At 37.4% G+C, this 13,901-nt stretch overlaps 1 long non-coding RNA gene across 1 annotated transcript in view; it reads right to left on the reverse strand.

Annotated features, from left to right (window-relative positions):
- Nucleotides 1-13,619, reverse strand: part of LOC147580162 (uncharacterized) — an 89,753-nt gene extending 76,134 nt beyond the window's left edge. The window contains exon 1 of the long non-coding RNA XR_015251893.1: nucleotides 13,321-13,619. This is a non-coding gene — a long non-coding RNA (uncharacterized LOC147580162). The remainder of the gene's footprint in view (nucleotides 1-13,320) is intronic.
- Nucleotides 13,620-13,901: the final 282 nt, after the last annotated feature.

Here is a 13,901-nt window from a genome sequence, read left to right on the forward strand (position 1 = left end):
TCCCCAGAGCCCTTCCCGCTGCACCCCCCTCCAAGTTCAGAAAGAAAAAAGTGTTGCTATTCATGTGATAATTGTCAAAACCATGATAAGTGCCAAACAAGACAGTGCCAAGAAATCATTAGTTCACTATACATCTCAGATTTCTGTAATGTTCAGTTAATGGACCAGATTTCATCAGACCTTTTTTTCTTGTAAATTTTCCTTGGTGGTTTTTTTTTTTTTTTTTCAAGCCGCCTTTTAAAAGAATTGTGTAAGCCAGACTTATAGTAATTCCGCATGACTTAAAATTCAATATTAAAAAAAAAACCTGAAATATTGTTTTTGATACATTCTTACATTCCATTCTCATTACATACATTTAAAAATGCCTAATTCAGAAAAACAAAACACTGTATGAAAAATCTACTGGCCCCAAATTACAGCTGAACATTGTATCTCAAGCACACAAACCATAGAAGGAAGATAAAATAACCAATCCATCTTAAAATTTAAAAAATGCTTCTGATGCGTATGGAAAAATAATATCCAGAAAAATTTAAGAACTTTTTTTTTCAAATCATCATGGTGTATGTCAGTGCAAAATCTTTTACATAAATGAATTACATCTGATGCTTCAGATACATACAGTTTCATTGTATCTTTTTAAACATTTCATTGAAAAATGTCACCATGAAAAGAGCAAATATTACAATGATAGTAACCAACCAGGATTTTGAAAAGCAAAGGAAAAGGAATAGTACAATTTTTTGTTTGTAAACCCATTGACATAAATAGTCTGACCTGTCACAAAATACCTTTTAAGCTACCGTATGTTATGTATAGACCAGTCAAAACTGATAACATTTTGCTTTCATCAGTTTTGTGTTATAATTCTGAAAACCTGAAATGTTTATTGTAGTGAGAGAATACAATGTATGTAGATAGCAGGCATTCCCTAGACATGTTTACTCGAGTAGGAATTCATGAGTGGAAAACTGTTTGGGCTCAAGAACAGGGTTATTGCTTCTAAAAGGCAGCTCATGGGTTGTTTAATAGTATTTTAAATGTCTGCTAATGAGAGTCACAAAAAAGCACAGAAGAGTAGAGAATTGGTTCCAGAGGCGATCACACAGTAGTCAAGAAGATTAACATGCCACTAGGGGACAGCAGAAAGTCACAGAATAGGTAGTGCCAGAGAGACCAGAACAAAAGGCTTTTCTTTGTGAGAGAGAGAGAGAGAGAGAGAGAGAGAGAAACCAAGATGTATTTCCAAACCAAAATCCTTTACAAGTGAAGTGTTTGTAACTATATTTTTTAAAAGCAGGAAAAAATATTTGTAGGGATCTATTTTTAGATTTGCTAAGATCTGTGTACCAGAATGTTATAAAATATACATAACCATCATCTTGGCAAAATAAATTCAAATACGGACTATCCTGTTTTCTGCATTTGAGAGTGAAGGAAACTTTCAAACATCAGGAAAAAAAAAAATAGCCCATTACAAAGCACATTAGACCAAACCTATCAATGACAAAACACAACTGTGAGATATTGACATTTGCTCAACAGAGGTAAACATAAGCAGAATCCATTCCATTTTCAAAGAGGTAGAGGGACCATTTCAAGAAACAAAAGTAACTAGAAAATTGATCAAACTAACCAAGGAATCTAGAAATCCAGCTAATTACCCATACCCGTGATATAATATATGTGTAATCTTTAAACACAATTTCGATTATTGGTTTAGGTTGTAATGTAGTTCAAGGGGGACTGGCAATTTCAACCTCTGCAATGATTTTAAAACCTAATGCACATTCTTTAACAACAACTTGCTAAAGTGGTCCTTTATACACCTAAGTGTCATTTTAAGTGCAACAGATTCTGCAGTCCCAGGTGATATACCTGTAATGCAACATTCTTATCAAATGACAACCAATCTTAGACTCTAAATTTTTTGAATTCGTGGATCACATTTCTTTGTTTGCTCTGCATAAGACCTAGATCCCTGTCTACTCAGTTAATTCTCCTGTGATAAGGTAGGTTGATGAGTTTTGCAATCATTTTTTTCTGGATTATAATACTGCTTTTTACATTCTATGTGTTTTGGATCTTGTTTGGTGTGTTATAGATGGTACCACCATTCACTTAGCACACAATCACGGTTCCCATGTCATGAGACCAAAAGGCTGGCTAAGACTTGAGAAGCTACTTAGCCCGTTTCCCCGTTATTTTTTTGTTTTTTTATAAAATTGGGCATAAAATATGGCAAATCTGTTTGTGAGTCGTATTTTTAATATTCAAGGACATCAATATAACAGAATTTTTAAAAAATTGCTAGCGGCTGGTATATATTGTACACATGAATACTTAGAATTCTTCTCCCCCCAAGCAAAACAAATTTTTTATTAGAATTGTACATTTAGCCCCAATACATGCCATACCCTCAAATCTCCATGGTTTTGTCTTTACCTGTTTTATCTCCTTTTTTTCTGTAGCATATTTTCCCTTATCATCAAGTGTTCTAACTCTTATAACACTTCTAGAATTCGGTATTTGTTGCATCCCAGATGGCCTTTATCCCTAGATCACAACTCTTCATTCTTTGTCTCTTTTCCTCTATAGATAGGTTCCCGTCTTACAGATTTCTGCTCTCTCTCTTTATTCTGCAATTTGGGTTAACTCCAAAACATGATAATAATAATTCCCTCAACACATTCTAAATCCTGAGAACCCTCTCCCTGCACTTCCCCTGATCTTCCCAATATCTTGCCTCAATCCCATCTACTGCATTGAAAAACTGCTGTCTTGTGCTCTCCTCAAAGGAAACAGAGACCAGCTGTTCACCTCTACCTGCAACAGACTGTGTTCCTTCATGAACTTGAAGCCTGCTATTAATTCCCTCCAAGTCTTTTCTTCTCCAGACTAAACAAGGCCAGTTCTTTTACCCTTGTTTCATTGGGACTGTTTCCCAACCATGTAGTTATTTTGCTGCTTCCTTGGGATCGACTGCAAATTTTGCACGTTCACTTAAGTTGTGGGATCCTTAAAAACACAGTATGATGACACGGAACTGATTAACAATGCATACAATGTGGATGGTTATTTGTGTTCCCTAAATTCTTTGCTGACTGTCTATCAGTATTTTGTCTTTGAACAATGGGTTTCTGTTTTCAACCCCTAAAATTAGCTTGTGATCCACTGTGGCCTCCTGTATCTTTTTTCTTACTGTGATTGAACAAACCTTTCCTTTTTTTAGACTTGAAGTTTATTTTATTCTCTCCGCCAGTTCATTGGTTTTACTTTTTACCGAGAACACTCGCTCTATTTTTTTCTACTTGCTTATCTGACTATTCTTCCTTCCCTTTGGGTGTTCGCCGTTGCTTAAATTCAGATCACAGTATCTTGGAGAGGTATCAAAATCCCAACAATAATTCTGTGTATATTTGGTTTCCTGAAGCACGCTCTTAATAAATAAGATTAGTGAGTTTTGAAGAAGGAACAATATCTGGAAAAGATTAATATTGCATTGAAAGCTAGATAATTTTTCCTTTCAGACAGGAAAACTTGGTTCGTGTGGCATGTGGGAAAGAAAGAGGGAGAGTTGCGGCGGGTGCTTGTGTGTAAGTGTGTAAGTAAGCATAAGTTAACTTGTACAACACTGGAGCATTTAGCCTTCACCCTGTTCTTACCTCAGAAAAGACCTGAGACTGTGATTTTCCTCACAACTGCACACTCTGTCATGTCTAATACTTTATCTGTCTACATAGAGAGATAGAGAAGATAGATATGAATAAAATTATATCTAATCTCCCCCATCCCTAACACTGGTGAATTACAGTTATCTTTCAGCACGTTCACCTTGTAGAGGAGGTTATTACACTTAGAAATTATATTAAGTTTTCCGTCCAAAGAGAAAAAGCTATGGAATGATTCTGCAAATGCTGAGTGCGTCCCACTGTGGGTCATTGATGACTAAAATGATCAGTGATAACAATGAGAAGAGAAGAGAGAAAAGTAAAAATTACTGTGTACTCCTGTCATTGCCCAAATATTGTACTGTGAAAGGGAAGAAAGCAATTGCAAAATTATGTAGATTCAATAGAAAATTACGATTTACTAAGCTGATTTTCAATAGCAGTCATCCAACATAAAAGAATAGCCCTATGTTGCACAAAATGATCATTATTTCTTTGTGTTATATCACAAACTTAAAAGAGAGAGAGAGAGATCATAAGAAATAGGAAACTCCTTACACCAAATTATCCATTCATCTCCAAACTAGCCTTTACCCACCCCCCAAAATGGAGGGCAAGAAATAAATGAAAAAATATAAACCCTCAACATTTTATTCTCACTCCGGCATTAGCTTATAAGCAGGAGACACTCCAGCATAGACAGTCCGGGACACTTTTGTTTCCAGCGCCTTCATGCAAGCTGCTGAAATTACAAAGAAGAGTTCGTTCTACTTAACATCTGTCTAGTGCATATGAGCCCTTTTATTGTTTCTGAAACTTTTCAGTTACCTTCATGAAGAAAATATTACCTTCAAGTAAGAGGACAAAAGTCAAGGTCTACTTCTGCTTATATCGTTTCAATTTACAAAAAATCAAAAGCCAAATAAATAAAACCTTGGGGAGAGTACTATAGCTGTCATTTGGCACATGGTGAATCTAGCCGGACTGTTTACTTACATAGGAGTCTTATCTGGAGGTCAGAAATGTAATCAAAAACTAATGAAATACAAAAGGAAACCAGTGAAAGATAAAAGAGTCCAATCTCAACATGTCCTACGTAACCCATTAATGGTTTTTGCTCGAGGTCTCCTAAAATGATTATTCCTCTGGAAATCATTGGGTCTTTAGAAATAACACTCTATGTAAAAGATCCCTAATGAACTTTCTGAAATATTTAGAAGTGGAAAGAAATGTACAAGCACACTGGAGATTGACTGCAACGGACAGGACACACAGCTTCCTAACAGGTTCATTTCCATGTGGCGTGTGCAGAAGACAGGTGAGTTGGAGCCTCCGATTCATCGTCCCTTGGCTGGGAAACAGGGACTTGACTAGTTTTGTTTCCCTTTCACTATCTAGGACTTTCCCTTCTGATCAACTTCCTGAATATTATCCCATTTTTCTCTGAAACTCTACCTTTTCTTCTCCTCTTTTTCTCTCTCTCCATGTTCAGTAAATCTCACTTCCCTATAACAATTATATTTATTATGTTAAATTATTTTTATATTTTGCCTTCGTGATACCCCTTCCTTATTTTCCCATCCCTAAATCATTTCTACCTTTCTTTGCATGTCTTTTCTCCTTCAGGCCCTCTCTGTCCCCTCCAGCTTTTTCTCTTATTCTGTCACCTCAGGGTGCGGCTGAATGTACTACTCTTTTGCCTGTCACTCCGTGCACTCCTCAGAAGCAGATCTCTTTTTCACATCTCCTCCCATGTGGTCCGTGTGCACATTTGGGAAGGCTGACTAATGCACTGGGCCAGCGTTGGGGAAAGGGGTCATTAGAACCCCCCCCCCAAAATGCAGAACGTCTCAGGAAGAGTAGATTTTTCAAAATATTTGATGTTAATGGAGAACACCAGAAGATGCAAAAATTAAAAAAAGTAATATCCATAAAATATGATCCCTCTATGTTTCAAACACACTGCCTTTATGTTCTACAGGTGTTCAAGACCAAGTTGAAGCACATTCATTTAAAAGATCTCTTGCTATTTTATTTTTACTTTTCATTTCCCAGAAGGTTTTAAGTGAATTCTTTAGCACAATTCACTAAAAGGAAGATAGATGCATTTGTCTACTAAATCTGAATACTTTGGTTTGGCTCCAACAAAATACATTTTAATAAGTCTGTTCTTAGTGGAGACACAGTCTAAGTAAACTATTGTGCATTTCATTTGTAAATAATTTATTATGGAATACAAATGACCACACTTTCTAACATGTCGAAAGCAACAGGAGGCAGAACTTGCCATAAAGGTTCACCATTAGCCCAACTAAATTTTTGTCAAGACTGTATGAAAGACATAGTTAATATTTAATTTTGCTTCTATCACTGAAAGGTTCTGGCACCTACCTTACTGCAATGATATACAAAACTGAATTGAGTCTTCCCATTTTGGTGATAGGAAAATGTTTTATTTCGCCACCAATGAAACCATCTGAGAAACTGAGTAACTGTTAATATACTAAACTCTAAAAGGAATAATGAGCATTTATGTGTGTATTCAGCAATGACTATGATGCCACCCCCCAAAAAATCTCTGATGGCTTTTCAATCTTGGGATCTCCCCATCACAGTCTAGGAGACTAGAGAACAATAGATGGGTTTCATATAGCACCTGATTGATATTTCCAGGGTGTGAAAGCCTCCACTGGCAGATTAGGCTGATATTGCATATTCAAACACATACAATGATATATTTGTCATTGCTATTGACCTTTATCTCTCCAGTTTCCTGACAACCTTCTACAGTTATTGACATTACAAATACCAGCAACAACGTGCAGGGCAAAGTATAACCTTTCATTTACCTTCATGTCCCTCAAATGACTCGTGTAGGTAGTTTCAACAAAAGCGGCAAACAATGATACTGTTGATTTTTTTTTCCTTAACTTGCTAAAATGTTTTCCATTTTCCTCTTGTTCTCAGAAAATCATGCCAATAACTCTCTACAAAGGGAACGATTTCAAATGAATACAGGTAATTAGAAGTGTCAAGAAATCAGCAAAGTAGGGTGTCTGCCATCATTTCTGTGGAAAGAGTGCCAGATTCCCTTTCAAAAAGGTCTTTGTCATTTTTTAATAGAAGGTAATTAACGTAGACTACAGTAGAATGTACAGGATCCCAGTTGCTTGTCTTTCTTGCCATAGAAATGGGACCATAAAGATGTTTTGATATCTAGAAACAATCTTTTGAGGTTATTTTAAAATGACTTTTAATTACAAAAGTAGTCCTTTTTAGTCTTTCCATTTTGAAAGAAAAAAGACTTAGAAAGGGCATATTTATTAGGAGACAAAGGAAAGAAAGTTTCACAAGGAAAAATTATCTGGAAAACGAAACAACAGAATTTTACAAAGCTGACACGAGTTGAGGATGCGATAAATTAGCCTCTATTTCAAATATTTCCAACAGTAAGAGAAATAATGTGCAACGTCCTACAGAAGGTAATTACACACTTTCAACACTGTAATACCTTGTACTGAACGAGATCTTTGTTTTCTCTCTCAGGCAACACTAAACTGACTATTTGGCTCTATTGAAGCCACCCCTCCATGAGATCAGCGATAAATGTCTCATGGGTATTTACTAAACAGGAGAATTTTTAGGACCATTCCCATTCTCTTGGGGATAAGGATGAAATTTAGCTCAATTTTGAGATTATCTGAAGGTCATAATTTCCTATTACATGCCATACAAATGGAATAATCCTTCCAAGTTTATGTTTGACATGTATTTGCATATGCAAGTATGCTCATTTCATCTCTTGGTTCTCAAGAAACGGAGATGTTCCCTCATTTAAGGTCTTGTTATTTGAGGAAAGCAAAGCAAAGTCTTGGTTACAAAAAAATGTATCTCAAGACTTTGAGGTTGGAAGTGAAAACAATGAGGCTATTTCACTATTGATGATTTTAACACTGAAACAGTCATTAATTTGGGATTATGATAGAACCATGCATAAGCATTCATAAGTATAACCATTATTATCTATTACTAAGAATAAGATGGACTGGAGACAAGATACAGCCAGACTCCCATAATAAATCTTTTTCAGGGCAACAAGTGGAAGAAGATCCTGTTCTTTTCTTAAACCCCTATCCTGAGATTATCCTTCTTCATGGAATCCACACCACTCATCAAACAAACAAAGGAAAAGCACTAAACTACAACCTATGTGCTAATCACGTGTTATTCTTTGTACCAATATACGGTTCTAGGGACCATGATTTAGTATATTTTTGTTTTTAAATCAGTCAAATGAAGTCTTCAGAGCCGATGAATCTGGTTATCTGGGCAGGACTGGCATTTAACTAAAGTCTGGCATTAAACCAATGTTTAAAGGGCAGTGCGAACTATCACAGCATCATTTTTGATAGATATTCCCCCAAAGGTAGAAGTGGCAAAGTAGTCATTAAGACAGAGTCTAGGAAAAGTGGCCTGGCTGATAATGTTCCAATTGATCAAGCCCCAGGCAATGTTCATAAGTGATGAACCTGAGTTTTAACTCTCACTTGGTAAAAATAATCAGAGATTATTTTAATTATGAAAGATAAAGCATATTTCAGACACTGAGGTGAATTCACAATATGGTATGGGAAACATAGTTAAGAACACAGAACACAGGCAGAAAGATGGACAGAGAAGGTGGAAAAAGAGTGTGGGGTCTGAGACGCACTTCAGCATCAAGGAAGAGAAAGCTGGGCTTCAAGGACCTGAACTCAGCCAATAGTTCTTTCTTGTGTATTTGACTCTTCTTTTAGCCCCAAGATAGTGAGTGGTCAGGAAAATAAGCTTTCTATGGCAGGATTATTTCAAGCTGTGCTGTCTCGTCCTCTAAAATCATATAATCTCAACTAAGAGCCCTAACTCAGTGCTTTCTCAGAGCCTATACCGTGAAACCCTTCCCAGAATCCAAGGCAGTGGGATGAGTCATTTGAAAGACCATATTCTAAGTATAATGGTGCACAACTGGTCTATATCTTACCTCTTCCCCTCCTTTCTTACTTATAAATAAAAAATTCCGTTAGGATGTGTCACATTATTGCCCTCTGCCAATGACAACGAAGACCAGTCATTTCTTCTATTACTTATGGCTTAAAAAGCAGATGAACCTATTGGCTAATCATCAGTGAAAAATAATAACAAAATATTAGCCATGCTCCAACCAAAGATTAGTGGCTTGGGGGGTGCCTGGGTGGCTCATTCGGTTAAGCGTCCGACTCTTGATTTCGGCTCAGGTCACGATCTTCCGGTTTGTGAGGTTTCGCCCCGCATCGGCCTGCACTGACATCGAGAAGCCTGGTTGAGATTCTCTCTCTGCCCTCCCCCCGCTCTGTCTCTTAAAATACATAAATAAACTTTAAAAAAATCAGTTTCAAAAAAAAATTACTGGCTTCATTTCTTGCTTTTCAAATGAAACTTACATTTCAGGAAGGGCTGGTATTCAGCCAGGAGATAACAGAACAGGCCATGTTGACTGTTAAAATAGTGAAATACTGCTATTCACATCGCACAACCTGCTCTTCCTCCTCGAGGACCATGATTTTACCACCCTGGCTCCTCATCCCCAGAATACCTACCACCAAGCTCATTCACGTTATGCCTGCCAACAGCTTCAGCAACATGACTGACGTCTTTTCTTACTGGTTTGTGCCTTTACTACACCAGTTGTTAGAAATTTCTATAATTACCCCTGATTCTAGTTCCTCCTTCCATGCAATGGGTTAATTTATTAAACCTCTTGGGTATATATTGTGCAGCCGGGAAAACTTACTCTATCTATACAAGTCACATTTATATTTTCATGGCTAATTCAGTTGATTGATAAAATCTATACTTCAATTTTCCAGTCAAATTATACCTTCCGCACTACTTATGTTTGTCCATGGATTTGAGCAGAATCAAAGATATATTAGAGATTAGCTTTGGCCCAGCCAAAAGAGATTAGCTTTGGCCCAGCTTCTGCCACCCTTCTCTGCACAGAGGTAGGATGACACTCTATTTGAAAGGGAAGGTTTATCAGGCTCATTAATTTTCATAATGGAATACCAGCTTTACCACCCGCGAGTCAGATATCTAAAATATACAGCTCTCACTTCAACAATCAGCAATTCAAATATTATTGTGGGTCTATTATAGACCAGGCAATTGGCAACATATAATATTCATGCTTACAGCACATGGAATTCAATTTTTAAGTGAGTTCCATCCACCTTCTGCCAAAGCATGGTCAAGACAATCAGTATTTGAGAAAGTCTAAAAAATATAGGGGCGCCTGGGTGGCGCAGTCGGTTAAGCGTCCGACTTCAGCCAGGTCACGATCTCGCGGTCCGTGAGTTCGAGCCCCGCGTCGGGCTCTGGGCTGATGGCTCGGAGCCTGGAGCCTGTTTCCGATTCTGTGTCTCCCTCTCTCTCTGCCCCTCCCCCGTTCATGCTCTGTCTCTCTCTGTCCCAAAAATAAAATTAAAAAAAAAACGTTGAAAAAAAAATATATTGACTCTCCATTTCTCTCAGATTATCTAAATTCTATTCCAGAACCTACTTTAAACAACAGAAAAGAGTAGAGCTGGACTATATGAATTTGACACTCTGTAAAATCGCTCTCATTAAATTAGCTAGGGTTATTGGAATTCAATACAAGAGATAGTACAACGAAAAGCTTTTTTGCATTTGCATCTTCCCTACATTAATTATCCAACATGTTAATCTGACTCCCAAATGTATATGTCTAATCCAGACCAGTCGGAACCCACTTTTCTAACGACCTCTTCGATATCTATCTCCACACTGCCTCGGTGACACCTGAAATTCAACATATCTAAGATCCAGCTGGTTATTTCCCTTACAAATCTAGTAGTCGTTCAGAGATTCCTTATCTCAATATCTTTATGTATCCACAAGGGGCAAGTTTGAAATTTGGGAGTAATCCTTGACCTCTCACTCACCTTCGCCCTCATATTAAAACTATTATCAAAGCGTGTTAATTTCATCACTGCATATCTCTCAAATCTGTCTACTTCTCACCATCTCCACACTATCATCTTTCACCCAGACACCATAATAGCCACCTCAACGGCCCTCTGCTTCCACTCCAAATACCGTCTGGTCTATACTGCGGGGTAATGTTTTCCAAACACAGATCTGATGATCTTCTTCTTCTGCTCAGAAATCTTCAAAGATCTCGGGTCTTTCAGGCCTACAAAGTTCTGCTTTGAGTGGTCCCAGCACACACAGATCTCCACTACCTCCTCATGCCAATCCCCTCTCCTTTTGCTACCTAGACCGCAGCCACATTGCCTATATTTTAATTCCTCAATCCTCCTCTCTACCACTGAGCCTTTGAACACGCTGTTCCCTTTGTTTCATCTCACCCCTTCCCCCAGATCATGGCCTCTCAAACTTTACTGTTCAAAGGAATTACCTATGGATCTTGTTAAAACAGAAGTAGGTTCTGCATCATAGGTCCAGGCTGGAGTGTGAGATTCTGCAGCTCTAAGAAGCTCCCAGCTGGTGCCCATGCTGCTTGTCTATGGGAAGCACCTCGAAAGGAAGCATCTAAATAGCTTCCGCGGATCCTTGAGATTTCGGCTCTAACATCACTTCTTCAGGGAAACCTCTCCTAAACCCCAAGTCTAGCTAGCTCATATTCTCTTGTTATATGCTTTCATAGCACTGTGCTTCTTTTCACATGGCAATGATCTCGCTTTGTAATTACAAACTAATGTAAGAACCCATGGCCATTTTCTCCACTATTGTGCTCTCCATAAGGACAGAAAACTATTTTGCTCACCACTGAGTCCCTAGTGACAGGCATAATACTGAAGCCACGAAAGGCATTCAACAAATAGTTGTTGGATGAACAAATAAAGGAGAGAGTAAAGGATTCATGTTATAAATTGTTGGAATTTAGTATCAAAGTTTGCCCCTACTGAGGAATACATAAATATTTTCTTGTATTAAATGAAAGCCATATAACCCGTCACATTTTCCTTTTTTGCCTTGTCTATAAAGAGCACTCCTGAATCACTATTGCAGTAATCAGTTTAGTGAAGGTTTTAGTTTTCAATTATCGTAATTTCACTCCATTTTTCTATGTTTGCGATCCCTTGTTTTATCCTAATTTTTAACTGTCTTGCGTGTTGATGTTTTATGGAAAGCTGCACCAACTCCTTTTTGGAAACAGTTAAGTAAAAACTACTTTAAAAGTTATAGGTGAATAGATACACTTGGTACATTTGTAGTTATAGACAATAGATAAAGAACTCAAAGTCTGGAGGCCAGCAGTTGGCATCTGAATCATGGCTTCATGAATTAATAGTAGTGGGTCTTGAATAAGTTACTTACAATTACGTATTTAATAGTTATTTCTGTCACTATTAAGAGGCACAGTCAACAGATGGAAAAATATTCCCATGTTGAGTTGCCACTAATTTCGTATCATAAAATTTAGACTACTGCATAGACCAAAACTTCGAAAACGTACGGTAGGCATAAAATTGGGGCAGCCATCAGTGAGAATCTATAAAGGTGAGTATGATCCAAAGGAAAGACTCGAGGTCTCTATAAAGATAGAATAACATTGCCTCGCGTTCCAATAACATTAGACACAGTGTGATTAATTGATTTGAACACAGTCATAAAGCCAGCCAGTGGTGAAAGTACACATCTGTCAACACAGAACCCAGAACTAATTCCTATTCCATAACTTTTGATTCTTCAATGATAGCATGATATCCAGCATTAAATACCTAGATATCAAGAAGAGCATTTTAACTGTTGAAAGTAAACTTTATGGCATAATAAATAAAGTTGGACAAATCATATTGAATATACTTGTCCCCAAACTGAAGATGCCATAAAAGACTCATATGATATACTGCAATTGAATAGAAATGTTGCCCTCAGGGAAGCTTCTGTTAAAAAAAAAAAAAAAAAAAGTCAGCGTGTGCTGTATTCCCTATGTGTAAAAAGTACTTAAGCTTAACTGCAACTTAAAAGTTAATTGATAATCAATATAAAATGTAACATCAAGGGCAAAACTCAGCTTCTAAATGAATATAAAGGGAGGTCTCATTATCTTCAAATCGGGGCCAGGTGAGAGCCGCTGAGAATAAAAGTGAGGTTGGTTATAAGGACGGCAGTTTATAAAGGCCCCGCATGAGGTTGTAAGTGGATCTACTTTAAGTAGCCCATAGGCGATCCAGGAGAAGTTTAAAAGAGAGGAAGAGAAGGGAAGTGAGACAGTATCTCTTCCCAGACTATGAACGAACGTTACTTCGGCAGCAGGGTGGCCAGGCTTTCGTGTACATTTCATTCCAGCTATACCAGACGAAAAAGAAGCAAGTTCTTCACAGCAAAATCTCAAAGTCGGCAAAAATTCTCCCGGGGTATTAGGGAGTTTGTCTCGCCTTTTATTTTTCAGCTTTACATCTGTAATTCATGAGTCTCCAAATGGTATGCAAAAGCGACTTCTTAGAAGAGAGAAAAATGTTGATTTTAGTCTGAGAATGTATCAAACCCCAAACCTGAAATTAAAATTCAGAATAACTTATGCTCAGAAGTAGAGGTAATAAAGCCCCCTACGAGATGAAATCAACCAAGTTTCACTTACCTTCAATAAATGCAGGACAGCTCGAGAGGTATTTAGCGGAGTTCAAATGTTTTCTGTCATTATCATTCAGTCCCCCGTTGAACCTCTTCAGCAAACATTTGGTGGGATAATCAGGACTTTTCCTTTCATGCAGTGTTTTAAGGTTTCTAAGTTGTGTATGTATAGACCTGTTCTTTTAAAGTTCAATTCCATTCAAATCAGCAGAAGAAACAAGTTCTCTCTTGTGTGATGGAACTTTTAAAAACATGCATATTTCTTTTACAAACACACACAGTACTGCAAACCAGAAGAATTCCATACAAAAGACAATTTTCCTGTGGAAAGAGAGGGGAAAAATAGGGCTAATTTCTGGTTTAAAAAAAAAAACGACATACCACCTTCAAAAAAAAGGGCATAGCTGTGGAAAAATAAAATGCAACATTCTAAGGGCTGAAGTGTAAGAAAACCCTCTGTCATGAAAACATCCAAATATCTTTTGAACTATTTACACCATATGTGTCCCAATAAGGCTCTTTTCTGATTAAATAATGACAAGTAAGTGGAACCAAAGATGGCTTCAAAGACCCTTGAATCTTTACACA

This window comes from Puma concolor, chromosome B3 (assembly GCF_028749965.1).
Source record: "Puma concolor isolate L17-30 chromosome B3, mPumCon1.1.hap2, whole genome shotgun sequence".
NCBI classification, from domain to species: Eukaryota; Metazoa; Chordata; class Mammalia; order Carnivora; family Felidae; genus Puma; species Puma concolor.